Raw genomic sequence first — 26,417 nt, forward strand, 5'->3', positions numbered from 1 at the left:
GCTTTAACAAAAATAAATAAATAAATAAATAAACAAATAAATAAATGCCAGATGGAATCCCCTGTAATTAGCAGCTGGTTTATAACCCCTCCCTGTTAAAAAGCCCAACATTGGGAAGGAAGATAACAGAAGTCCAGACACTTGACAATGAGCAAACTACCTTAGAATGAGTAAACACAGAAAGTACCAGGAAAACGGGTATCAAAACTAGGAGAAAAGTCAGTCAATGAAAATAGAGCAAGAAATGACAGAGTGGGTGCCTTAACCCACAATGACTTGGTATTTTCAATGTGCTCAGAAAAATATAGGAACATACGGAAGGGAGAAACGAAAAATAGATACAAACATATAAGTTCAAGATCTGAAAAGTAGGTCCAGAACTAACACTTGTGACTCTTTGAAAGCAACTATCAGGGTTCAGTTTCCAACATTCAGCTCATAATCACTGTGATTCAGGTTCCAGGGAACATAGCGCCCTCTTTTGACCTCTGAAGGCACTGCATGCACAGGGTGCACTTCTACATGCAGTTCTTAAAAATCTGAAAAATATAAACTCTGATATGAAAAGTAATGCAAAATAGAAGCATGCTGTTCAGAAGCTTGTGTTCTGACAGCACACTAGGCATTGTAGAAGAAAAGACTCGATGTTTTGACAAAATAGCAAGGATATTCATGATGAAACAGCACCAAAAATTAATAATAATAATAATAATAATGGCAGTGAAACATAGAATATAGATCCATAATGACAATGTCAAGGAATATAACACATGTAAATGAAAGTTCCAAGAAGAAGCAGCAAGAAAAATTAGATAATGCATTCTAAGAAAATAACAGCCATTTATAAAAAAAACATTTGATGAAAATTATAAACCCACACATCCAAGAATCCCAGTGAGCCTAAACAAACATTATACCAATGGCACAAAGACACACCATATCAAAATTACTGAAAATCCATGATTAAAGTGTTGAGAGGTAAGCCCACCAGATACTACCACACAGACACTCTTAAAACTGAAAAAAAAAAAAACTTTATTGCTGGCTGGCCACTGTACAGGGAACTTGTCCAAATCACACAGCCCTGAGCCTTACAGCCCTTTGTCTGTTATGCACAAAATCAGATTCTGATAGCCATGCTCCAGGTGACAAGAAGCAGAAAGGCAAGGTTAGTGCGTTTAAGAACTTTCTTGAGCTATGGACTAGCTTTTAATGGGTTAGGTCTTTGTTCTCATTTGGGGGCCTACATAGTGGGTTTTAAGGTCACACTAGTGCCTCTTCTAACATGGTATCAGTTGTGCTAAGGTCTAGGGACCTGTTACAGAAGGGGGAGACTTCAACATTATCTGGGGAGAGGGCAAGGGGAGAAACACATATTACATAGAAGATCAAAGATAAAAATGACTACAAACTTCTCAACAGAAACAGTACAAGCCAGAATGGCAACTAGCTTTAAATTTCCAAAAATTATTCAATAATATGTGTTTCAAGAAGAAGAGAAAAATAAAGACTATTTCCTAACTAACAAAAAGTAAGACATTTCTTTCTTGTGGGAGGATTCAAAAGGATTTAAAGGAAACCTTTCTACCTAAAAAGAAGAGTTACAACAGGTAGAAATTCAAATTTCAATGAGAAAATGAAATGGTCCAGAGTAGTAAATATCTGGTTAGAAATTTAAAGTTTTCCTCAATTTTTTTATTTTTAGAAAAGACAATTAAGTTTTAATCCAAAATAGGAACTATGTATTATGTGTTTTATAAAAATGCAAACTGTATGCTGGTCATAGTGTAAATAGTAAGAGAGGAGAAACAGGCTTATAGCTGTAAGACTCTTGTATGTGAATCAAAGTATTATGTGAAGAGAAAGTAAATTAAGTCAAAGATGCATACAGTAACCATAGTGCTAAACTTAAGACGGAAATTTAACAGGTATGGAAAAAGCTGAGTGGAACATAGGAACAGATACCTAGGAACCAAACAGGTCAGGGCTGAGGGGTGGTCATACTTGTAGAGTTAGAGTGACTTTACCATCCAAAGTCTCTTTAGAGCCCCCATGGATGACATTTTTCCTGGCAATATTAAATCTCTAGCAAGTTTTGAATGCACCATTCTATAAAAGGTGTGTCTTCATTAGAAATCAAACAAAAAATAAACTGGCAACAATCCCCGCCACCAGACCTCCCAATATTTATTTACCCAGCCTAGATCTCTCTTCTTCATTTTCAGATTCTGGTCCCAAGCTTTCTATTTGACCTTTGAACTTAAAAGGTTCCAAGCCCAGCTTTATATTGTAATAAGTTTCCTATCAAACAAGGGATAGCATACCTGGTTTATCTGGAATGATGATTACAAAACCCCTGGAATCTATTAAAAACAAATCCCCTTGCCATTGGTGGACATAGTAGAAAGGTTGAGATGTGAAAGCCAGCCTCAACTATGTAGCACGTCTAAAACTTGCCTGAGCTACTACCATAGACCTTGCCCCAGGAAAACAAAAATGAAAAATAAAGAACCATTGAATTGTCCACCTAAGGAGATGACCTTTGTGGACATGCTGGGATTTTTCACTTAGCATATGGTGAAAGGGTCCTCCATGTTGGCCCACTTACCAGCACTGGATTGCTCTCTCCAGTGCCATATCCTCAATTCTATATAGACACTATATTTCCCTTTATCCATTTGGTAGCTACTAGACATTTTGGTTATTTCTGATGTTTGGCTATACGGATAATATTTAGGGAAGAGAAAAAGCAGGGCCCACTCTAGGTTAATCTATATTGTACAAAGTTGCAGCTTTTAGGCTGTACTTAGCCTTGGATTGATCCACTCTGTAAAGCAACTGCCTTAACCTGAGCTATTCCATTTTGAGTGTAAGCGGCAAGAAAGAATGATGCTACAACTTGTGTATACAAATAAACAACTACCACCTGCCAGCACTCCAGTGGGCACAAACTAATCGTTTCCTATATGCCAGTGAAAGACAACACTTGCCCATATACTAAATCCCATCAGAAATACCAGACACAAGAGTTCATCAATAATACTAGATACTACTTCCTTGTCGGCTACGATAAGGGAAGGAACAAATGGACTGGGTCACTTGACATAACTCTTATCCAGGAAAATTGCCACAGTGAAGGACTTCAGAGTCTGTTCCTAGGTTTTAGCTTGAGAATATATTTTTTTCTGCCCATGACACTCAGTCCACTTTAAACTGACATTCGAGATAGCCTGCCATTGAGAAAGCCATAATATTTTGTTGATCTACATTGGAAAGTTTGTGTGTCTGAAGAGCTGTCAGCTGACAGTTCACAACTGGTGTAAGATACCTGTGTCAGATCTCTGCTCCTAATTTCAAGCCCCTCTGAACTTTTCAGACTTTTCAACATTTTCCTAGACATTCTGCACACACACACACACACACACACACAATTGTGAAGGGTGATCTGATGGGTAAGATTGGAATGAAAGAACCTGATTATCAATGGTTACCTACCAAGTGAAATCAGGATTGCTTAACAAATTGCTGCCAATGAAACTGGCTTCTTGTTAGTCAATAAATTTTACACTCCTAGAGAAACAGATGCATGTGTCTATGTTTCTGCCATAGCATGTTCACAACAGAGTAAAACAGAGTAAAATCCAGCCTTCTTACTCTGGTCTCCGAGGTGCTATCCTAGTTAGTGCTTTTTTAAAATATATATATATATATATATATATATACATATATATTTTTTTTTCCCAGCTTAGTCATCTTTGCTCAATTCCCTAGAGTCACATTGACTTCTTCTTGTTTTTCAAGCTTGCTTGTTTTTACCCCTGGACCTTTACATTTACTTCCTGTCCTCAGAAAGAAACACATTGTCTCAAATGTTCCCTTTAACTAGCGTGTGTGTGTGTGTGTGTGTGTGTGTGTGTGTGTGTGTGTGTGTGTGTTTCAAAGGAAAAAATATTATGCCTTTTCTTAATTTCAGAATTTATTGAATAACAATAGACTTACAAAATATGGCAGCCTTAATGGCAGCAGTTATTATTCCAATATTAAATTATAAATATAAACTCTCAGATCCTACTTTGCATGTCACATAGTAAATTGACCTTTCCGCCTGCCTGCCTGCCTGCCTGCCTGCCTGTTGCTTTAAAGAGGCCTGAGAATCCCAAGCCAGGGAATCTGATAAGGAAGAGTGTCTCTTTTGATAAGATCAGATGCTGGGAAGAAGCTGATGAGGGAGCGGCAGCTGTGTCACAGGTTGTGTCACAAAGCTCCAGAGTCCAGCTGCAGAGGTAAAAGGGCAGGACCACGCCCAGATAGGAATGGGCAGACAGGTGGTCAGCAGCTCCAGCCAGGCTGGCAGATGACAGTTGATTAGGCCACGTCACTAGTGGCAACCAAGCTGAGCGGGACCCCTGGGGGATATTCCAGCATTTTCTACCTATCAGTCCTTAACACACCAGGTGCTTGGATGACAAGCTGACGGGAGCCATTGCCATCATAGTATTAGAGGTCTGCCTCTTTACAATGTCCAAGTGAGGGCCTTTTTTTTGGTCTAGTATGTCTAATAAGTTCTTGGGACGGTTTTCCTGATAAAACTCTCACTTGGACCTACAGTTTCAATGTGCCCTGATAAATTTATAGTATGGCATCAATTGTCACTCTGCATTGGCGGTACCAGACACATGGGACTATGCAGGTAGATGGTGAATTTGATTTTCATCCTGGGTCATTCTAGGTAAGCAGGAGTGCTTACCTACAAAAAGTCCTAATAGTAAACTAGTAAGAAGAGAGTACTTGGCATCTTCAAAACTACACTGACCAAGGTACTCTGCCCAAGGAAATGCCCCACAAAATTGCCTACTACCAATTTGACAGAGGCCACTCACCAAATGATAGTCTCTCAGAAAACTCTGAGCTGTGTCAACTTGACATCTGAAGCTAAATAAAAGACCATTTCAACATTTTAGAGAAGGGAAAATTGAGACTCAGGAGTTAGAAAAAAGGTTGTTCAAGGTCACACAACCAAATGATGTCTGACACAGAGTTTAGGCTGGTGAGATAGCCCATTGGGTAAAGGTCCTTGTAACCACACAGTAGAAGGTAAGAACTGATTCCAGGAAAATGTAAGGACATGTTGGGGCTAGAAAGGTGGCTTAGCTAGAGCACTGTCTTCTCTTTCAGAGGACCCAGGTTTAATTCCCAGCACCCATGAGGTGGCTTATAATGGTTTTAACGCCTGTTCAGGGGAACTGACACTTCTTTTTGCCTCCTCAGGGATCAGACATAAAGGTAGTCACATATACACATGCAGACAAAACACACATACACATTTTTTTTAAAAGAAGACCAATGTTTACGGCAAAAATGTTAGGTGATGATGGTTTGAATATCAAGTTCTGAACTGTTTGTACAGGTAGATGTGGGGACTGTAAGCCATGCTATTTAATCACGCTTTTAATACTTACCACATCTTACTTTCTGTAAGATCATTATTATTTTTTTGCAAAATGCCTAAGAATGATTCACAAGGGTAGACCATTTTTAACCAGGGGTTATAAACATGATTATAAACACATTGCTATTGCCAGTGATGTTACAAAAGAAGCTAGTCAGTTTACCCACTGGTGCTCTCAAAGCCCAGTTGTGATGACAGCTCCTATTCTCTCCCCTTGAGCCTCATCATGCCCTGGCTCCATCCTCAGCACTCCCCCAAATTATATGGAACCTTATATGTGGCCAATGCAAGGGATTATTCTTTGAACAGAGGATGGTGTTGATAATTCTTTCTATTCAATGGCCCCTCAAAGTGTCTTTTGGGGAAATTTCAAACCTTTGATATAGAAAAATCATAACATCTTACTTATTACTAATATTGACCATATTTAAGGGCAAAGATTTACTGCATTAATGTGATAAAGACGTCCTCCCCCTGAAAATAAGAAGAGGAGATGAAGAGACAAAGAAGGTTGTGATGGGTTTAGTAAGAATGGCCCTATTGGCATATATATTTGAATGCTTAATCACCAGAGAGTGGTACTACTTAGAAGGATTAGAAGGTGTGGCCTCGTTGGGGTAGGTGTGGCCTTGTTGGAATGTTGACAGCCGACTCCTAGATGAAAGCAGCTATCATCTTTGCAGCCATCTCGGGCCATATATTTTCAGGTTGATACTTTTCCACCCTGACAAGAGACTTGTTTTTCTAGCATGATATTTTTGCAAGCAGCTCACAACAGGTAAGCACACTCTGATAACATCTTGTTTTACTCAGACATATCCTGGATTTGTTTAGTGTCCCCAGCTGCAAGGTCCTTGTGGTTAAGTGTCTCTGGCAGCACTTCTCTGCTTGTGCTTATATACCCACAATTCCCTTTCAATAAATGAAACTTGATCAGACACCCTGTCTTATCTCCATTCTTCAGGTCTCTTGCTCCTCCATCCCCACTTTCCCCCTTGCAGACCCCACTGACTGACCCACGGGCCAGGTCTTTGGAGGAAGTGTGTCACTGTAGGGTGGACTTTTAGACCCTCCTCTCAGCTGTCTTCTCCTGTCTGCCTTTGGATGATGATGTAGCTCTCTCAGCTCCTCTAGCACCATGTCTGCCTTGATAATAATGGAGTTAACCTCTGAACCTGTAAGCCACCCCAATTACATGTTTTCTTTTTATAAGAGTTGCTATGGTCATGGTATCTGTTCCAGCATTAGAATAGTGACTAAGAGGGCTCTGTCCCACCACTATCTGTTTTCGACTACACTCAGTCTCCCAGATAGCAAGAGTAATGAGACTCTTAGTAGTTCAATAAGTGTGAAAGAGACGAAATAAGCAAGTAAGTAATATTTCCCACTTCCCTTGAAGTCTTGCTGCAAAGAGATGCGTGTTTGTGCATGAGATCAGAAAACAACTTGAAAAACAGTGAAGTCTCTGGACATGAAAATGGTGGGCATTTGGATTATGTTTTTAAATCTACCAAAGCCAATATCTTACTTCTACATGACTTCTGAGGATCTGTTCTACTCATATTTTCTTTTTCCCATTGCCCAGAAATAGCCAATTTGAGTTGTTAATCCTATTCTGATAAATACTACAAGGACTTAATCAAATGTTCCAACTTTTGCATCAGTCCAGATGGCATTGTTAGTCTAAACAAATCTCCCTTTACATCCAGCTGTGTTAGTTTCTTGTTGCTGCTATAACAAATCATGATCACCTAATAGAAATCCATTATCTTCCCGTTCCAGAGCTTAGAATTCTAGAATAGATCTCATGAGGCTAAAATTGAAATGCTGGAAGTACAGTTCTATGGAGGTTCTACCAGGAAATGTCTTTTCTTATTTTTTACAACTTTAGAGGATGCTCAGATTCCTTGACAACTGGCTCCATTCCTCTATTTTCAAGGCAAGCATGATATTTATTTATCTTTTTCGTCACAATGCTTTCTTCTTAGTTTTTAAAGGTTTCATAGGATTGCATTGAGCCTACCCTGACAATTCATATAAATCATTTCATTTTACATTATTAATTTAATCACATACACAAAATCCCCTTTGCTATGTTAAGTAACACTCAGATTATATGTTAAGGCATGGACATTTTAGGGGAAGGATATAGTTTACCTACTACACCAGCACAATAGAATTTCATTTTCAAAGCTCGATTTTTCGAACATTTATAATTTCTACTTTAGGATTTTTAAAACTTGCTTACTAGTGAGTATCACTCCATTTAGCATGTGCTGTATTACACATTAAGTCACCCATATCTGGATATGTGCATGTTCATTTCCTCATTCAGTTAGAGTGCATCACTTTGCATATGTACTCTGTCCTAGCTATGATGCTGGGTACTGACCTTGTCCTGAGAGAAGATCACCTATTGAGGAAAACAAATTTGAATAATATAGCTGGGCAAAGGAAATAATAATGTAATATAATAATAATAAAGGAATAATGTAACTTAGGCTCAAAGGAAAGCATGATGAGTTGTATTAGGAGAATGGCCTTATGTACAAAGCCATATGAGTGAGTGTGTCTAATATAAAGTTAGAGCAGAGAAGACATTTCATTAAAGAGAAAAGTCAATACCAATTTATTTATTTATCTTGTCTTTTCTGACCTGTATGTACCTTAAGGTCAGGGATTCTGTCTTTTTATTTCCTTCTGTGAATCATTTGGGATTTAGCACAGTATGGAAATATATAAAACATTGAGTAAAGATTAGTGAACCCCCGGATTCTGAAGACTACAGCAGTTCCTCTGAGCATGACAGAGTAAACAGCAGCAGCTTTGACCTATGACATGAGCAATTGGAAACATGGACAAATATATGAAAGAAGTCTTGTCAAACATTGGGCAACAAAAAATAGAAAGCTAGGATCCCCTAGAGACAGAAAATAAACAGAGTAGGTCCCGTGATGGCTTCAGCCTTCTGATGGGATAACTTTCCAAACCATTGGTGTAGAAAAGGAGGAACCCAAACAGAGCATGGTAGCCCTGCTAAGAAAAGAACACAAAGATCTGGATTCTCTGGGGGCTGAGATACATGGAATTCATGGGGCAGAGTACCAAGGAAGAGCATAAAATCTCCAGACTTTTGCATGCGATCTTCTTGAGTCGTTTTATGAATACAAACTAAGCTGCACGTGTACATGGTAAAATACCACAGAGGCAGCAAAGAACAATTACTACAGATCTGTGATCTGAACGTATTCCAGAACTGACACCGGTTAAAAGATGTTTGAATTCTGACCCATTAAAGTCGAGAATAATTGGAGATAATTGAAACATTCAGTAGAGTACAGAAGTCAGACACTCATGGTCATCTCAGTTTTAGCACTAGTCCAAAGGTTAGGCATACTCACTCCAATGATACTTCAAAATAAGACTACAGGGCTGAGATGTAGCCTAGTGGATGAATGTCTACCAACATGTGTGAAGCACTATGTTCAGTTCCCAGTACCACAAAAGGGGGACTTTAAATGATCAAGACAGGGCTTCAAAAGATGACTCAGCACCAACCAGGAAACATACACAGCAGAGGACTGCCTGGTCTGGCCTCAGTGAGAGAAGGCACGCCTAACCCTCCAGAGACTTGAGGCCCCAGGGAGTGGGAAGGCCTGGCAGGGGGTGGGGACATCCTCTTGGCGACCGGGAAGAGGAATAGTATGCGGAACTGTGGGAGGGTGACCCAGAGGTGGGTAACGACTGGACTGTAAAAACATAAAAGTAATGGGGGGGAAAAAAAGAAGGCTCGGCAATTAAGAGCATTTGTTGCTCTTGCAGAGGACTGGAGTTTGATTCCCAGAACTAATAAGTCTAAACTTTTTAAATGATCAAAATATTCCAGGTCAACTTTGTTTTCTGTCAGAAGAAACTCCAAGACTCTAAACCAGAGTATAACACATTCTAGATCAATATCAATATCCTGAATATGTAGCGTCCAGTATAAAATTATTAATGTGAAAATGGCATCAGAATGTGATCCAGAGCCGAGAATGAGGCACTTCATATAAACAGTCTCAGAAATGACTAGGATGGTAGAACTAGAGAATGGCTTTAAGAGAGACAGGTATTATAGAAACTGAAAGGAAATCACGACAAGGAGAAGGACCAGGCAGTGGTGGTGCATGCCTTTAAGCCCAGCACTCAAGAAGCAGGGGCAAGCAGGTGTTTAAGGCCAGCCCAGACTACAGAGCAAGTTACAGGGTAACCAGGGTTACACAGAAAAATCTTGTCTTGAAAAACAAAACAAAAAAAGAGGAGGAGGAAAAGGGAAGAGATATGAGGGAGATGTGTAACAGGGTGGTGTACGCTAAGCAAGGTGGCAAATTAGGAATCTTGAGGTCCTCTTGCCCTTCATGAACATACTGATTCAGTGCTGATTCACAGATGATTTCTGCTTAGGAGAAATTCAGAAACTAAATGAAAGCCCCCTGGAGCCCAGGTAAATGCAAAATCAGCCTCACTAGAGCCCTCACACTGGAAGAAGGCACAACATCTGGTAAGTGTCTATGAATTTCACTGGTGACCCATTCTTACTCTCTGGCCCATTACTGAGTGAGGGACCTAAAAGATGCTAGTTTTGAATGGGGGCCCCGAATAATAAAGTAACTACAAACTATCAGCACTGCTCTGCGAGCTACTATACCCCTTGGGCCCTTATGAATCAGCAGATTTAATGGAACTTGACAGATATGGATATTGTTTGGATTCCCTGGTCCCCATAGGTGAACCATAATACAGTCATATGTCCACACTCAGAGATTAATGCAGTTCTCAGCTGTCCACAGAGAAGCTTCTTTGTACATGAACAATGGTTACTCCAAACACTCACAACTAGTCAAAGTGTAGAGAGCATATATCTGTGGAAAGAGAAGCCGGGAGGGAGCAGGTTTGTTTGGCCTTGAACATGGCTGGCCACACTGCTTGGGCACTGACATGCTCTTAACAATGTGAAGGGCTCTTGGCCTGGTCCCCTGTTCAGGATGCTTTTAAAGAGCCTCTTTATCTGGAGGCCTCTTTCATTAGCATAGAGTCATACTCACTTCCTATCCAAGTTTTTCAGCTAACAAGAGCTCTCCAAACCTTCTGGAAGGCCCTTAGGACAAAGAGCTGTGGGATGCAGAGACCGAGTACAAAGATGCCCAGAGTGAGAAGAGAAACAATGCGACTGGACGGGGCTTAGAGTCAGCAAATAGTCTTATGGCTCTTGGTTGTGTATCCAGGGACTATCTGCAGTAGAAATAAGCCCTGATCTAGATTTTCAGTTCAACTTTATTTCTCATCTGAAGAGTCAAGAGTAATGGAGACAAATGAGGCAGATGTGAAGAGGCTACTTCCCAGGGACTCAAGTGCAGTGGAGAGTTACACTGGAAATGCAACTCCACAACTCCAGCAGATTGCAAGCATTTGGAACCTTCTGCAAGCCTGACATTTAAGTCTGCCTAGTAACAAGTACACCTATCGAGTCTTATCTTTGCCTTTTCATTGACTGTCACAATAATAACAATACTTGAATTTCCCATTTCTAAGCTGTTCCATCTTTGCTCTTGAACCTTTCCCCCAGGGCTGTTTCATCTTGGACTCATGGTTACCCTGCAGCCTGTGTCACTTTCTCGTATTAGCAGTTTTCTTATCCTCTCCTATACCTTTCCCCTTCCTCTAACTTTCTATACTCAAAATCAATGGCTCAGATATGATATTCTGATTTTCCTAAGACTGCCTTGAATTTTTTATGTGTCCTTAATAAAGTTTCTGGTCGTTTCTTTGCCTCAGTTTCCCCATATGTAAACGATCATTTTGGACTCTGAATTCTCTTCAGGCTCTGATGAGACATGGATCTATAAGACCATGCTGAAAATAAGGAAAACGGATCAACTCAGCTTAGTAAGCATCAGAGGGATACAGAGGAAATCAATTTTCATTAAATATAAAACCAAGGAGAGCAACATTGCTCAGTGAGTAAAACGTCACATGCTACCAAACCTGGTGACTTGAGTTTGATTCTTGGAATCCACATGGCAGAAAGAGAGAATGGACCCTGCAAATTGTCCTCGGACCTCCCTTTGTCCACTCTAGCATATGCGTCCCTCCCACCAAATAAAAAATTAATAATAAATGTAAAATAATTTAAATAAAACCTTACAACAGCCTAAAACCAAAATGACTAATTGAAGTGCCCCACAGCTGAGCAGGAAAGCACTCATGACTAGCAACGTTCTCAGACACTGCCACCTAGTGGCAGTTCACAGACACTGGCGGGGCAACTGAGAGTCTCAGGAGTCGCCAGGCTTCTAGAGAAACATGGGCCAACAAAAGGATAAAATATCAAGTCTCTGCTGGGCTAGGCATATCCTCTCTCATACCCGGGACAGAGCGGGCTCCATTCTATCAGAGAAGGAGAAGGGGGTTTGAGGAGGGACTGCATAAGGGGGGAACCGGGGCAGCGGTTAGGACGTAAAATGAAAGAACGAGTAAACAAATTCTCCGTTGAGAAAAAAAAGGCAAAATATTGCACTTTTGAAGAATGAAAATTCCTCTTGAGGGAAAGCTCGATGTAAAAACTTTTTAAAAATGAAGTCAAGACAAGGCTGAAGTAAGTGACACAAAGGCATAAACATTTCATGAAGCCAACTGAACCTTTCACTGAAAACGGAAGAAGAGTCTTGAGAGATGGCTCAGCTCCGGCTTCCTCCTCTTCTAAAAGTCCCGAGTTCAATTTCCAGCAACCACAGTCCTGTAAAGGAATCCAGTGCCCTCTTCTGGTAAGCACGAGTACATGCAGACAATGCCAAACAAACCTTCCAATAAGAAAATGAGAGCAAGGAAGGTAAAGGAAAGACATAGTCGCTCAGGCTCAATCAGCACAGTTTTAGAACAGGGGTTCTTAACCTGTGGGTCGCCACCCCTTTGGGGTTGAATGACCTTTTCACGGGGGTTGCATTTCATATATCCTGCATATCAGATATTATTTATATTACAATTTAGAGCAGTAGCAAAATTACAATTATGAGGTAGCAACAAAAGTAAATTTATGGTTGGGGCTGAGCACAGCAGGAGGAAGTGTAGCAAAGGGTCCTTAGCACTGGGAAGTTAGAGAACCACTGTTTAGAGGATGGTGAGGGACAAGCTACTGATGTGGCTCCTGGATCTCTTATTTATTTTTGTCTCAACTTCTTCACTATGCCATGCTTTCCTCTAATCAACATGTTCCTCCTCCTATTACCTCCCTGTATTTAATTTCCTTGAAACAAAAACAAAAGGAAAAACATAGGAGGGGGCAGAAAGAGGAGAAGGGAAGAAAAGAAGGAAGGAAGAAAGGAAAGAAGGAAGGAAAGAAGGAGGAAAGGAAGGAAGGAAGGAAGGAAGAAAGGAAGGAAGGAAGGAAGGAAGGGAAAAGCAATAACAATCACCCTCCTCAGGGTTACTAAATAAATATTAAGAACAATGAGGATCAAGCTTATCTTTTGAAAGGAGTAATAGTGATGTCCCCACGTTTCTGGACACAGCTATATAAAGTGTTAGAGAAAGGTCTTCTGCAGCCTTTTCTTTGCTCCCAAGCATCAGGCTAACATTCTCCACTATCCAGATGAAGTTTTCACAATAGAACTTTCTAGAGCAGTCCTCTCCCTCCTCCACCTGTCTTTCCTTATGATCACCTAAGGCTATAATTATGTATTTATATGCAAGGGTGAAGGTTGTGTTATTCTTTTCCATACAACATGAAAGGATCCAGTCAGGTCAACAGAACAACCTATTCACCATTTCAAACATGTGCCATCTTCTGCGTGGAGAATAGTCAACGATCAGCTCTCCCAGTGGCATTGAAAAGCATACTATTCAGCTATTAAGTATATTCATTACACTGTGCAGCAACTCTGAAAATAAGCATATTCCTCCCACTTTACTGAGATTCTGTTTCCTGATGAGCCCATCCTCAGCCCCTGCTAACCATACTTCCAGCCATCTAATTTCACTGGATGTAAGGATAGAATGCTCTCTAACTGTATCCACATCATTACAGATGACAGAACATCTTCTGAATGGCTGAATAGTATCCCCTTGTGTAAATTTAAATTTCCTTCATCCATTCATCTGTTGCTGGGCACTTGTGGTTTTTCCAGTTCTTGGCTCAGGTAACCAGTGCTAAAGTAAACTCAAGAGGGCAGATGTCTCTTTCCCCAGGCTGATTTCATTTCCTTCGGATATATAACCAGTTACAGGATTACTGTAACCTGATAACTGTAACATGTTGGTTCTATATGTGATATTTTTGAAGAGCCTCTATGCTATTTTAATTCATGACTGTAGTTAGATACATTTCCCTCAACTGCATGCAAAGGTTAGCACTTGTCACTGCATCAGCAACACTTCTTATCTCTTGCCTTTTTGTTAACAGCCATTGTAAGGGGTGTGAGGTGAGATAGTCCTGGTGTTTTCATTTGCAGTCCCTAGTAACTTGTGTGTGTTAGCTATCATAAGTCTTCTTTTCAGAAACATCTACTCTATTTCACGTCTTCACCCTTCTCTTAGTCAGATTGTTTACTTCATGTAGAATTGTTTGGATGCTTATTTATTGTTTGATGTCTGTCTTGCAAACACTCTTCTAGGCCATAGCTTGTCTCTTCACTGTTGCTTCCTTGTTGTGCAGAAACTTCATAGTTTGATGTGATCACACTTACCTATTCTGTGCACACTGAAGCATCCTTCAAAGATGAAGCTGAAATTCAGATGATATTTTAGGATAAAGACTAAGCATTCTTTGCTAGTGGGACTGCAGGAAAATAAATAGTAAAGGATCTCATTAAGGAGGAAGGAAACGATGTCTAACTTACTGCCAGAGCACCAGAAAGAGTAGGTTAAGATAAAAAACTTACACATATAGTTTTCTAATTTATTCTCTCCCTTCTAAAAGACATAAGGTTCATAAAGTAACAATTAAAGCATGTAAGTTATGGAACCATAAAATCACAATGAATTGGGGTGGAGTGAGGAACTGGAGCTCTATTCCAGAAAATATTTTTCCAGAATTAAATTAATATTAATCAGAAGTAGACTTGCTGGGCTAAAGTGATAATTATACTTCCTAGAGGAAATATTAAGAAACTAAAATATATAGTTAAAACTAATAAACAATCTACACTAGTATACTTAAAATTAAACATAAGAAAGGTCATTAAGAAAGAAAGGAGAAATAGAAAACTGACAAGATGCATCAAAAACAAACAGCAATAAGGTGAATATAACTTTGAGCGTAGGACTAATTACATCAACTGAAAATGATGCGAGCAGGATGTCTCCAGAAACCTCTGGATACTGAAGACAGAAAAACTTGTTGGGTCCAAAGACAGATGATGCTAAAGAAAAAATGATGACAGAAGGCATACTGAGCAAAGAGTGAGCATCCAACAGCTGAAAGCAGCAGTATCTGCACAAAGCAGACTTCAAACCAGAACGTACTACTTCAGTAAATGCAAGGCGTTTAATAATGACAGGATAATTAGCAGGAATTAAATGTATGCACAACTAGCAATGGTGTCAAAATTAAAGAATCAAAAGTGACAGATTTAAAAAGAGAAAAAGACAATGTATAAACAGTAGCTAGATTTTGTAATACACTATTCTTAATAATTATTAAAACAACCAGGCAGAAAATTACCAATAACATAGAAAGCTTGAAACATAGCCTCACACAGCCTCCTCCCTGACAATCAATGGCTACATTCTCTAGTATAAAGAGTATAAACTGTATTCTTAACCATGAGATGCTGTAGTGAATTCAAAACAACTGAAACTCAATGAAGTATGCTCAATAAACCAAGTGCAATAAAGGCTGGCGGGATGACTGCACAGGTAAAAGTGCCTGCCACCAAGTCTGATGACCTGAGCTACATTGTCAAGATGCACATGTTGTTCTATGACTTCCACAAACACTCTGTGGCACCTGTGTTCATCCCCCCATCATATATGCACACACAGTAAAAGGATGCTTCGTTTGTTTGTTTGTTTAGTCACTTTACATCTCTGTCACAACCCTCCTCAGTCCTCTCCTCAAAAGATGGCATCGTAATTGAAAATTTTTAAAATTGGGTAAATCTCCAAATACTAGAAAATTAAGCTGTATCTCATATACAACTTGTAAGTCAAAGAAAGAAGCATGAGAGTGTTAGGTCCCAAGAACGCTCAATTCCCTAAACTCCAAAGGGCAGCCCAGTGAGCTCAAACCTGGACTGTAGGAGGATTTCTGGAGGAGAAATAAAAGCCAGCAGTTCTCAGGAGCTTATGAAGCCAGTTCCCCTCTACCAAAAGGAATCATTTCCATTGCCTTTGGCAGACAAATGGTTACCTGTGGTGGTTATTCCCACATCAAAGCTCATGCTGGCTTCCAGGCTCCATCAGTATGACAAGTACCTGTTCCACATTTCCAACCCTATGCTCGCTAACATCCTAGCCCTTCTCACCTGTTCCTCTCCCCTAAACTCCCTCCAAGTCTGTCTCCTTCCCGCCCCCTCCCTTCTCTTCTTTCATTATGTTTTCCCTATTCTCCCCTGATGTTCCCTTCTCCTCTCCTCATGCAGATAGCTCTGGCCAGGTACCCACATGCACAGGCACACAGAGACAGACAGAGAGACAGACAGAGACAGACAGTGAGGCAGACAGATTATGAGATGCAGCAAGGACAAAATTTAGAAGAGTTACAGATTTGAGTGCTTATTTCACAAAAAAGAAATGTCTCAAATTATTTTCAAATTAATACCCCCTATGTTACAAAACTAACATAAAGCACTTGGAATCTTGAGACACCTTGGCCTATGAAGTGAGACATTGTAAAAATTAATTAATTAATTAATTAATTAATAAAAGGAGGACCAGGGGTACAGCTCAGTAATAGGCTGCTTGTCTATCGTAGGCAATGGGGATTCAATTCATAGTAGTACAAATAAAACAAATAAAAGAGATGAAAGAGTTAAATCATAAGCAAATTAAAAGGGGGGAAATGTAATTAACAAATAGAAAACTATACAGAAAGAACATCATTGAACCAAAGTACTCTCCTGGAAAAGATTAAGAAATTTGGGTAAGATCTGGGCATGGTGGCACGCAGCTTTACTTACTTGATGGAGCACTTGGTGGAGCACTCAGGAGACATAGGCAGGTGGATATCTGAGTTTGAGGACAGCCTGGTCTACAAGCGAGTCCCAAGACAGTTGGGGCTACACAAAGAAGCTCTATCTTGCCAGACAAAAGAAACATTTTTACTTTGACTTGGGCTTTGACCTGGATGCCAAGGTACTAAGTATAAAATGTACAATGAATGAGTTTGTTTGTTTGTTTTTACGAATAAAGTCTTGTATGCATCATCAGGAAAAAAGTAAACAGATCAACCAGAGAATGAGAGTGTAACTTGCAAATTGTGTATCTAATAAGGATTTGTATAATGGATATATAGAGAAAAATATATCCAGTGGGTAAAATCACTCACTATACAATTGTGAGGACCTGAGTTCAAATCCTGAGAACCCATGTGAGCTGGACATGTAATACACTGTGTGGAGTAGACTCTAGGTGCGAGTTTGTTGGCTGTCAAACACATAAATTTGTTCTCAGTTCCTTACACCTTGTAGCTACTCTGCTTTCTGAGTGTGAACTCCAGTGCTCTGAGTAGACCAGGAGCTCTGAGCATATAGAAGGCTCCCTGCTTGGGATCATAGAGAGGGGAAGCCTGGCCTGGATACTATGGACATCTCCTGGTTTATGTGTGTTGAGAAGCTGTTTCTTCTTGATTGCATATGACTGTCATATCCTGAAGCACAGCAGCTGTGACCACCTGTCTGAGACCCTTACAGGACCAAGTCTATTAACCTTCCCTCCTAAAGAGAGGGAGAGGAGCCCCTTTTGCTCTTTAAGGTTATGAAATGTTTAAACAATAGACTGGATTGGAACTTTTCCGGGGTGTTGCTGTCTGGGTCAATGGTACAGGGAACTAACTATTCTTGGAATTACTCATGCCATGGTAAATGCTTTTGACAAAAAAAAACCTATTTCTTTTGGTTACTTTATGTGTCCCCAGGGAAAGTCACACAATGATGTGACATGCTGACAGTCCTCAAGGATTTATGCTAGATTCCTATCCGGTGGAGCAGTGTTGAGATGGTGGAACTGTGTAGAGCTGCAGCTTTGGAAAAGGGGAGCAGATCATTGGCCAGTGCTCATAGAAAGGTTTACTGTTAATTCTCATAGTGCTCTCGTTAATTCCCACAGAAATGAGATATTTAAAGAAAAAAAGATGTATGGGAGTTGGAGAGATGGTTCAGTGGTTAAGAATGCATACTGATCCTGAAGAGGACCCATATTTAGTTCCCAGCAGCCATATCAGACTACTCACAACCACCTGTAACTCTGGTGCCAAAGGGACCCAATATCCTCTTCTGGACTCCACGGGCACCTTCTCTCACAGGTGCATACTTACACATTGGTAAATATACATTTAATTTTAAAATGAAATAAATCATTTTAGAATGCCTAGCTTCTGAATGTGTTTCCTGTCTCAGTAGGTGACTTCTCTTTCCCCTCTGCATGTGCTGCCGCCATGATGTCATCCATCACATCCTGATGTACAAAGAAAGCCCTTCCTAGGGGCTGAATGGATGAAGTTGTCTAAACTCAGACTTTAAGCCTCCAAAACTTAGAGATAAGCAAATATTTTTAAAAATAAATGCTCAAACCCGGGTATATTGATAGAGCAATATAAAGTGCACTCATGGGCTGTCTCAACACGGCTCAGAGACTCTTTTTATGCATACAGATGTCACCAAACAAATACCACTGCATCATAAACCTTTATGGTCTTCTAGTTACACAGGGTAGTTTAACTGTGCTTGAGACTTTGTACTTGTATAGTCTTCATTCAGAAAGGCTAGGTAGCCTTAGCTTTATCTAATAATGTGATAGACTGCAGAAAACATGGAACAAATCATAACCTACAGTAAACGAAACTGCAATTCTAGAACTATCTTGTTACACTTTAAAAGGAATTCTGACTCAAGACTATTACGTAGAAATCCCTACCTGGTTTTCCTGCTTGCTGATGACCTGCCCTGTGGATTTTTTTCTTTTAAATCACATTTATTAGTTAGTTAGTTTGTTTGTTTAGTGTGTGTATGTGTGTGTGTGTGTGTGTGTGTGTCCACATGCTGCACTATATATGTGGAAGTCAAAGGACAAACTGCAGAAGTCAGTTCTGTCCTCCTAACTTTTGGGTCTCAGATCAAAGCCAAGTTATGAGGCAGTGAAAGCCTTCATCACCAGACCCATCTCACAGGCGCTCTCTTACAGAGTTTTCATTGTCAAACTTCACAACCATGTTAACCAATTTTTGACACACAATTTATCAAACACACATACACACATACACACACAAAGAAAGAGAGAGAGATTGAGAGAGAGAGAGGTGCTCAAGTGCACATCTGTTCTCAAAAGAACTCTTACACTACACTCAGCAGATGGATAAACAGTTCAAGGGAAAATGTGAAATCTGTCTATTTCACAATTTTTGTCTAGAGGCTTCTACCTTGAGTGTCTTATCATCTTTCCATTTTTAAATTTAAAGCAGGTCCATCATTGGCCAGGAAGGCCTAATTTGACAATATGCACTTCTGATTTAATATGCATAGTCAGTGGTGACATAGAGGTTGGCAGCCTGTTCTGACTTTTGAGTCCCTTTAGTGGCAGGAGAACAGCTCTATTTTATTTTCCCATCACCAGACCGGATGCACTCAGAAACCACTCCTATCACCGACTGGGTGTGGTTCTCATTAGAAACCAAACAGCTCCAACAAGATGGAGGAGTTTTGAGGAGCAATATTTTATCAGCAAATACACGCCCGAGGCAAACGCAGCAAGTTTTGCCACTTCCCAGTTTGAGCTGCTTTGCCTCAACTTGAGGGCCTTTCCAATGACCAGGCTTCTCAGCAGCACACGGAAGTGAGGCAATGGGCCTTGTAAGCCCCACCCACATCTGCCAACAAGGTGGACACAAAAAGCCGAGCTGTGCCGTGATAATTAGAGAAAGTCTAGAGAACAAGGGAAAGCTGTTCTTGCTCAAAGGATCTGGGGAGAGAGAAAGTAAAGGAAGGAAGAAAGGAAAGTCATAGCAGTGGAGTGTCTGTTTGTTTTCATCTTCCAAACATCGTTTATTTATTTACTGCTTCAGAGCAAAACCGAGTAAGTTTCATAGAAAACACTAATCAACTATGGTTACTCCAAATGGCTCATGTGTGCTCTCTGTACATACGAATAGTCAAATACTCGGCCAGCACCAGATGTTTCTAGGAGTGGTTAGCTCCAAAGCTCACTTGACATCATCCTGTGGCATTCCTTTCACTGATGTTTAACAGAGGACTCAAAGGCTGACTCACACCTTGGCCAGAGACCACATTGATTGGGGCGGCCTGTAAGGAATCACATGTGGTGCCCTCCTTAATTGGTGCCAGATTTATGCACTCATAGTTTGCCAAGGGGTTGGGTTCCTTCTACGATTTTTGGAGAGGGAGGATACCCCAAATTGAGAGCAGGAAAAAATTGGCCTGATAATTCAGAGAAGCACAAATACACACTGACCTGGAAGTGGGTACCATGTCCCAGACCACTGAACTAGTGATAAGGCCTAGTTTTAGGTCTCTTTTGAATGGGCTTAGAAGTAGGAAACCTTCAGCTATAACCTGGGCATCTGGACTTTGGACTACATTTGTGTACAAGGTTATAAGGCATGCAATAGACCTGCAAACTGGACTCAAACTTGTAGTGTGAGTGAACTGAGTCCTATCAGCTGTGTTGAAATGTTTGGACTATCCCCTCTTGCACTTTCCACTTTGTGTGTTCCCAAAGATCATTTCCTACTGATGGGAACAGTGTCACATGGGCAGGAGAAAGTATTAGGGACATTTGGGGAATTCGATAGTCATTTGCAGCTGCAAGCAGGAACGACAAGGCTTCACACAGGACAGAGATTTTCAGTTGACTCTCGGAAGGTGAGTGTTACCCATGGTGAGGGCTTGAGGAACAGACGTACCTGTGAAGCAAAGGTGCAGGGTAGAGACTGTGAAGCCCATTCAGGGAACAGCACACACTCCATTTGACAGCCCTTCCATGTTGTTGCCCTGTGGAGGACGGTTAGGAGCTGGGGCTAAGGTGTAAAGAAAGAACACCATTTATGAAAACGGATGTGACAGAGACAAGATGGAGACTGGGTTCAGCACACATGAGAGTGAGGACAGGCAAACCCACAAGTGAGAATTGGGTGGCTAAACCAGCAACATCTGGAAACGGTGTGGAAGTGTGAAAAGAGGATGGCAGGCCTGATTCCTGAGCTCTTAGGCTGGGACTGGAGAGAAGATCACACTACAGTCCCAGATGGAATATACATAGGAGAGTTGAAGAAAAAACAATGGAACTGGAGGTCTTTTGGTATATTCAGGAGGAGATACATAGGCACAGTCACACACCATTACCGTTGGGAGAGAGGTTGGGACCAGAGATAGGAAATTTGCAATCAGCAAGCTACAGATGCTGGCTGAAGCCTGCCTGCTGTGCTCACCATGGCTCCCAGCTCTTCGGTCCCGAAACTCCTTTGGGTTCAGACATTGCAATTGAGAGGCTGTCAGAAAAGGAAGGCAGTTTGGGAGACAAATCTCAAAGGGAGATCTTGAGATATCTAAGAAATTAGGGCATCTTTGGATCTGGCACGCCTCCTGTCGATGTGGAGAGGGCCTCTCATTTAAAGTGTGCACTCTGATAGGTCAGTTACAAATAGAGGACTCAAGACCTTGCACACAAATTGTCTATCAAATAACATCAAGAGTCTTGGGTCAGCTCTTCCCACTCAGTTACACATGCTCTTGACATATATATGTTCAGTGCATGCAAGCTAATTCCAGTATTAGCCTAAGCAAAACTGTAATTAGGAACACCTGCTGCTGCTGCAGGAAAAACTGTGATCTATTCCCCAAACAAATCCAAATGAACTTTCTCCTAGCAGTTTCAATTATTTATGCTACTCTTCCCTCTCAGTAACCGAGATGATGGAGTTGGTTGTATTTATAAGCTAGAGATATACACCCTCGTTGTGACAGTGCAAGGAATGCTCCATTCCTCATCTTCTCGGGTGATATGCCATCAACTACCTCTTCACATGCAGAAGTTATCACATCTGCAAATTTACGTTCTCACCGGGCCTGTTGAACTAGGGTTCTTGTCAAAGTGGCAAAAATAAGCAGATAATATCAGGAGTAAATATGTCTCCAACATTTGCAGCACAATGAGCCATGTGGAGTAATATGTAATCTGAATCCATTCTGATGTAAACTTCAAGGTGACAGCGTGTATTTGTATGTGAGAGTTTCTGAGTGAAACCGGGACTTGAAAGAGTAGGTGGAGGGGGCTACAGTGCTGGACAGTTATCAGCCTTTGAACAGGCAGGCACAGAGCGGGAGGAAGACACCTCTCTGAGTGTTTGCTTGTGAACCATCCAAAGTGCTTCTCCACCTGCTTTGCGGTTTCTGAAATGTGAGGATCTGGGTTTGAAGCCTTTTGTGAACAACTGAAGAGATGGAGAATATTGTCATATAAGACTGGTGCTGTATCATTCTGTCCTCCAAACACAATGGCCATTACCATCATTATCAGAGCAGCTATGACTACTTGCAAGGGGCACCCAAGATCAGGCCTGTTATATTCCCTCAGTGGAAACAAAAGGGAGGGAGAGTGATGGGAGTTGATAGGCTCTCTTTTGAGATTCTAAATACTCCTTCCTACACCTTTCTCCCAAGCTGCGTCTGGCCTTATGGACCCAGAAGATGCTAGGGTATATAGGGAGTGAAAGACTAACTGAAGGAAAACTCCATTTGTGTGGCTATGGGAAGCATGCTGTGGTGACACTTTTCATTGGATGTAGCTGCTTTAGGGGGTCACCCATACTCCTTCAACTAGCCCATCACCTGTGCTCTGTAATTAGGTCCAAAAATCTCATTGTTTTACCAAATTCTCAGACTTCAATAGGATCATTACTTTGGTTGGTCATTGGTACCCTATGTGGGTTGAGTAGATGTTTGTTTGTATCTCCCAAGGAAAACTTCATGCAATATAAGTGATTCATTCCAGAATGCCCAGAAGATAACAAAATGTGCAGATGGTCAGATCTCTTATAGAAAATTGTCACATATACCCTATATACAACCCCTTATGTATTTTAAATCATCTCTAGGTTAATTATAGCAACTACTGTCATGTAAATATTGTTGCATTCTGTTGTTTAGAGAAAAACATGATGAATACAGCTGCAACCTAAAACATACTATTGATTTGTAATTAGATAAATCTGAGTGTAGAATCCAAAGATACAGAGCATCGCTGAGATAGTCTTACTCTCCTTCCCTTTACTTGAACTCTTGGGATCTCTCCCCTCTATATGAGCATCCCGAGCTACATAGCAAGACACTAGCTCAAAAATGGTCCTCAGTAACAGTAGTAATTAAGGAAATGCATATCAACACTACACTGAGATGATAGCTCATATACACATGCAGCTATCATAAGAAAAATATAAATGATAGGATGTAGAAAAAAGGGATCCTTTACGCACTGTTGGATGGAACACAGATTAGTCTTGATACTTCAGCAAAAAGAATGGCGATGTCCTTGAAAAACTAAAATAGAACTCATATGATGCAGCAATCCTACTTCCTGGCACAGACTCAAAGGAAATGAAATCAACATACAAAAAAGATGCTCATGTTTATTGTGGCACTGTTAACAATAGCCAAAATCTAGACTATCCTAGGTTTCCCTGAACAGATGAATGAATAAAGAAATTAATCCATATATATGTTGAATAGGGTATGGCTGAGTAATAAAAGAAGTAAATCTTTCCCTTCACAACCATATTGATGAAACTGGTGGATATCATGTTGAGTGAAATAAGCCAGACACAGAAAGGCAACTATCACACTTCTTGTCTCCCTGGAAAGTAAATAAAAAATTAAACTTGATTATGAAAGAGTGGAAAGGATGGAAAGGATGCTGGGGGGTAGAGGAGTGGGAGGTAGAAAGGTGGATGGATATTACCAATGCATGGTGTATGCACTATGAAGCTATAACACGAATCTCTTTAATCTCTATAATTAAAATGTGTCAATATTAATAAGTCATGATAAAATCACACACTTCTTTGAACTTTTTCCTCTTTTTGTGTGAGTCCTTCTGTTTTGACACTTGGATGTGTCATCTCATTTAGGAATCCTTTCTTCAAGAATTTATAACCTTCCACCAAACCTGTATATTGAGTTCTTACTTCAATTCTAGCATTTGAATTTGATTATTATAGAATCCAATTACACAGTTAAATTTTTCCTTCTTTTTGTATAGTATATCCATGTTTCGTCTATTACTGAAATTTTTTTAAGGGCATTTTCTTTTCTTTTTTTATTTTATTTTATTTTTTTATGAAAGCTTTAATTTATTCCCTCACCAAACACAATCAAAGGGGGGTGAAAGGTCAAGATTTTACTGTCTTCATAACAAAATCGGCTTAGAACTGGATCACTTGGCCCTTTCTCTTCTTGTCGCCTCCCAGTTCAAAATGCTTGCACCTCTTAATAGCTAGCATCCTCTTAGATCTGCAGCTGGGCTCGATGCACTCCAGTCTCAGCACGATCTTCTTTGTAGTTTTAGCCTTTTTGCGGAAAATAGGCTTAGTCTGACCACCATAGCCACTCTGTTTGCTGTCATAACGCTGCTTTCCCTGGGCATACAAAGAATCCTTGCCCTTCTTGTACTGGGTCACCTTGTGGGGTTGGTGCTTCCCACATTTCTTGCAGAATATTCAGCGGGTCTTAGGAACGTTCACCATGCTGGCAGGAGCAATATCAGCTCAGAAAGAGCTCTTTTCTTTTTTTAAACATTTATTTATTTTATGTATGAGTACACAGTCACTGTCTTCAGACACACCAGAAGAGGGCAGCAGATCCCATTACAGATGGCTGTGAGCCACCATGTGGTTGCTGGGAATTGAACTCAGGACCTTTGGAAAAGCAGTCAGTGCTCTCCAGCCCTATTACTGAATTTTTAGTCAGACATTTCTTTTTTGATAGCATATATGCTCAATATACCTTATATTTTTACATTTATTCCCCTGCATGCCTTAAATTTTCAGCCATACGGCCTTGTCTCTTGTAATTCCTCAAAAGTTCTGAATGAAACTTGCCTCCAGGATCACCCTGATACCCAAACCAGATGACACCACAAAACTGTGCCTAAATAATTATGAAGATTCTGAATGATTTTAGTTTTCCTTAGATTAAAATGACAGGATTTCCTTCTTCTCTGAGGTTGAAAAATAGTTCATTGTACATCTGTTTACCACAAATTTTCTCTTCCATTCATTCATTAAGGAACATTTACATGATTCCTTATCTTGGCAACAGTTATGAGAGTACAGAAATCTTGTCAATATACTGCTTTGATTTCTTGAGTTCTGTTGTAAACATTTACTTACTTACTTACTTATTTTTGTGTGGGGTGGAATGGAGCATGTGTTCTAGAGAATAGATATGGAGATCAGAGAACAATGTTCAGAAGTTGGCTCTCTTGAGTGTTCTAGGGATGAAAGTCAGCTCATCGTGCTTGGTGTGGAGTGCTGTTATCCTCCAAACTCTTTTGCTGGACCCAGGGTTGCCTAGGTCTTTCTCTCTCTTTCTTTTGTTTTCCCTCCATGTTTTCCTTGTTCATTTCTCCCTCTCTCCCTTTCCCCCCTCTATACTTCTTCCTCCTTTCTCCCTTCGTTCCTTCTCTTAGTGCTGGAGATGGAATCCAGGGCCTTTTGCTAACCTATATTGCTAGTTGCCCTTTGTCCACTTAAGTGGGCTATTGTTATTTCTCATCACTGAACTGAACTGGTCGAGTTTGTTATTTTTGGTTGTTCCTTCGTATTTATAGGGAGATGGTTTCAGAACCACATACAGACATCAAAATCTGTAGATGCTCAAGTCTCCTATTTGAAATAGCATAGTATTTGCATATAGTATCCTCTCCTATGTAATTTTAAGTCATCTTTAGATTAACATATGATACATAGCATATTATGAACAGTATGTAAACAGTTGTAATCTGTATTGTTTAAGAAATAATCACAAGAAAATGTTTGCTTGTACAGGCATAGTATTGAAAGATATTTCAAGTCATGGTTGGTGAGATTTGAAGATGTGCAACCTCTGGCTACAGAAAATTTAACTAACTTTGGATATGAACTTCTTATCAGGCATATAGTTTGAAAATATTTTCTCCCATTCCATAGGTTATCTGTGTAGAAGGCTCTAAGTTTGATATAATTCCCTTTATCCTATTGAGAGTACTTTAAAGAGGACTTAAAATACCTGCTTCCCAAAGGTACTATGATCTCCAGTAAATACAACTCTGTGGGCTAGTTTTTAAGGGCCATTCACTCTTTAAACTACGTCACAGTGATTCAATATATATATATATATATATATAGTGTATGTGTGTGTGTGTGTGTGTGTGTGTGTGTGTGTGTGTACATATAAACACGTATATGCACAGATTTCAACTCCTTCCTCACCTTGCTGATAAAGGGATACACTCGGCCCCCAAATCCTACTTCTTTTCTCTACAGCATTTATCTTCTAACATGGTTTTTCTTATTTCAAGTTTTCTCATCTTTCTGGTCTCCAGTAATCCAGATGAGATAGAAATCCCAACATGCAAGGCCATGGAAATTTTCACAATATTCCATATTTTAGTTAATGTAAGAAGTCAAGCAATTTAACTTTTTTCTTTACTGACATGGTGTATAATATTTTAAAATGTCTCTTTTTTCTTTTCTCTTTCTTCTTTTCTGTTTTTTTAAAGACAGGGTTTC

General features: G+C 40.1%; 1 pseudogene; it reads right to left on the bottom strand.

Moving 5' to 3' along the window:
• Positions 1-24,071: 24,071 nt before the first annotated feature.
• On the bottom strand, positions 24,072-24,392 carry LOC114619142 (annotated as a pseudogene).
• Between the last annotated feature and the right edge of the window lie 2,025 nt (positions 24,393-26,417).

This window comes from Grammomys surdaster, unplaced genomic scaffold, assembly GCF_004785775.1.
Source record: "Grammomys surdaster isolate TR1022 unplaced genomic scaffold, NIH_TR_1.0 147, whole genome shotgun sequence".
Lineage (NCBI taxonomy): Eukaryota > Metazoa > Chordata > Mammalia > Rodentia > Muridae > Grammomys > Grammomys surdaster.